Here is a 2,500-nt window from a genome sequence, read left to right on the forward strand (position 1 = left end):
AATGTCTGTTTATAAGACTCATTTTGACTATATATGTTGTAGCAAGAGATTGTTTCTCGCTTACGGCCATACCAGCCTGGGTACGCCCGATCTCGTCTGATCTCGGAAGCTAAGCAGGGTCGGGCCTGGTTAGTACTTGGATGGGAGACCGCCTGGGAATACCAGGTGCTGTAAGCATTTTGTCCACGAGGGGGTGCTCTTGCACTATTTCATCAGCAACACTGCCTTGTATTAAGCATTTAATGATGAATTGACTAAATATCTGTTTTATCAGACTCACTTTGACTATATATGTTGTAGCAAGAGATTGTTTCTCGCTTACGGCCATACCAGACTGGGTACGCCCGATCTCGTCTGATCTCGGAAGCGAAGCAGGGTCGGGCCTTGTTAGTACTTGGATGGAAGACCGCCTGGGAATACCAGGTGCTGTAAGCATTTTGTCCACGAGGGTGTGCCCCTGCACTATTTCATCAGCAACACTGCCTTGTAGTAAGCATTTAATGATGAATTGACTAAATGCAGCTTCCTGCCTTTTTAATAGGATCAAATTTCCTTGTGTTTTCAATTAGAAATCTGCCTTGTATTTATAAGACAAACAAGAATATTGTTGCTGAATGCAGCTTGTGTGTGCTTTGTGCTCCTTTGCCCTGTTCAAATGATGAAAGGAAATAAAGTTTGTATTTTATCCAACTACCTGTGCTAAAAAGTGATGGGAACAGTGTTTATAATTTCTTCTACTTTTTCAGTGACACAAAGTTCAAGCTGCTTATCTAATTGGTGAAAATGCAATGTCTGTTTATCAGACTCATTTTGACTATATATGTTGTAGCAAGAGATTGTTTCTCACTTACGGCCATACCAGCCTGGGTACGCCCGATCTCGTCTGATCTCGGAAGCTAAGCAGGGTCGGGCCTGGTTAGTACTTGGATGGGAGACCGCCTGGGAATACCAGGTGCTGTAAGCATTTTGTCCACGAGGGTGTGCCCCTGCACTATTTCATCAGCAACACTGCCTTGTAGTAAGCATTTAATGATGAATTGACTAAATGCAGCTTTCTTCCTTTTTAATAGGATCAAATTTCCTTGTGTTTTCAATTAGCATCTGCCTTGTATTTATAAGACAAACAAGAATATTGTTGCTGAATGCAGCTTGTGTGTGCTTTGTGCTCCTTTGCCCTGTTCAAATGATGAAAGGAAATAAAGTTTGTATTTTATCCAACTACCTGTGCTAAAAAGTGATGGGAACAGTGTTTGTAATTTCTTCTACTTTTTCAGTGACACAAAGTTCAAGCTGCTTATCTAATTGGTGAAAATGCAATGTCTGTTTATCACACTCACTTTGACTATATATGTTGTAGCAAGAGATTGTTTCTCGCTTACGGCCATACCAGCCTGGGTACGCCCGATCTCGTCTGATCTCGGAAGCGAAGCAGGGTCGGGCCTGGTTAGTACTTGGATGGGAGACCGCCTGGGAATACCAGGTGCTGTAAGCATTTTGTCCACGAGGGTGTGCCCCTGCACTATTTCATCAGCAACACTGCCTTGTAGTAAGCATTTAATGATGAATTGACTAAATGCAGCTTCCTGCCTTTTTAATAGGATCAAATTTCCTTGTGTTTTCAATTAGAAATCTGCCTTGTATTTATAAGACAAACAAGAATATTGTTGCTGAATGCAGCTTGTGTGTGCTTTGTGCTCCTTTGCCCTGTTCAAATGATGAAAGGAAATAAAGTTTGTATTTTATCCAACTACCTGTGCTAAAAAGTAATGGGAACAGTGTTTATAATTTCTTCTACTTTTTCAGTGACACAAAGTTCAAGCTGCTTATCTAATTGGTGAAAATGCAATGTCTGTTTATCAGACTCATTTTGACTATATATGTTGTAGCAAGAGATTGTTTCTCACTTACGGCCATACCAGCCTGGGTACGCCCGATCTCGTCTGATCTCGGAAGCTAAGCAGGGTCGGGCCTGGTTAGTACTTGGATGGGAGACCGCCTGGGAATACCAGGTGCTGTAAGCATTTTGTCCACGAGGGTGTGCCCCTGCACTATTTCATCAGCAACACTGCCTTGTAGTAAGCATTTAATGATGAATTGACTAAATGCAGCTTCCTGCCTTTTTAATAGGATCAAATTTCCTTGTGTTTTCAATTAGCATCTGCCTTGTATTTATAAGACAAACAAGAATATTGTTGCTGAATGCAGCTTGTGTGTGCTTTGTGCTCCTTTGCCCTGTTCAAATGATGAAAGGAAATAAAGTTTGTATTTTATCCAACTACCTGTGCTAAAAAGTGATGGGAACAGTGTTTGTAATTTCTTCTACTTTTTCAGTGACACAAAGTTCAAGCTGCTTATCTAATTGGTGAAAATGCAATGTCTGTTTATCACACTCACTTTGACTATATATGTTGTAGCAAGAGATTGTTTCTCGCTTACGGCCATACCAGCCTGGGTACGCCCGATCTCGTCTGATCTCGGAAGCGAAGCAGGGTCGGGCCTT

General features: G+C 41.6%; 5 non-coding genes and 1 pseudogene across 5 annotated transcripts in view; all 6 read left to right on the top strand.

Moving 5' to 3' along the window:
- The first annotated feature begins 58 nt into the window (after positions 1-58).
- On the top strand, positions 59-177 carry LOC145854370 (5S ribosomal RNA). Its single transcript, XR_014375255.1, has one exon. It is a non-coding gene; the product is annotated as a 5S ribosomal RNA (ribosomal RNA).
- Positions 178-316: 139 nt separating this feature from the next.
- LOC145852947 (uncharacterized) lies at positions 317-435 on the top strand (annotated as a pseudogene).
- A 410-nt stretch (positions 436-845) lies between these two features.
- LOC145883111 (5S ribosomal RNA) lies at positions 846-964 on the top strand. Its single transcript, XR_014394684.1, has one exon. It is a non-coding gene; the product is annotated as a 5S ribosomal RNA (ribosomal RNA).
- Positions 965-1,373: 409 nt separating this feature from the next.
- LOC145882538 (5S ribosomal RNA) lies at positions 1,374-1,492 on the top strand. Its single transcript, XR_014394106.1, has one exon. It is a non-coding gene; the product is annotated as a 5S ribosomal RNA (ribosomal RNA).
- A 410-nt stretch (positions 1,493-1,902) lies between these two features.
- On the top strand, positions 1,903-2,021 carry LOC145883112 (5S ribosomal RNA). Its single transcript, XR_014394685.1, has one exon. It is a non-coding gene; the product is annotated as a 5S ribosomal RNA (ribosomal RNA).
- Positions 2,022-2,430: 409 nt separating this feature from the next.
- Positions 2,431-2,500, top strand: part of LOC145852093 (5S ribosomal RNA) — a 119-nt gene continuing 49 nt past the window's right edge. The window contains exon 1 of the ribosomal RNA XR_014373947.1: positions 2,431-2,500. This exon is cut by the window's right edge and continues 49 nt beyond it. This is a non-coding gene — a ribosomal RNA (5S ribosomal RNA).

Source organism: Salmo salar, chromosome 08 (assembly GCF_965601325.2).
Source record: "Salmo salar chromosome 08, fSalSal1, whole genome shotgun sequence".
In the NCBI taxonomy this organism is placed as follows: Eukaryota; Metazoa; Chordata; class Actinopteri; order Salmoniformes; family Salmonidae; genus Salmo; species Salmo salar.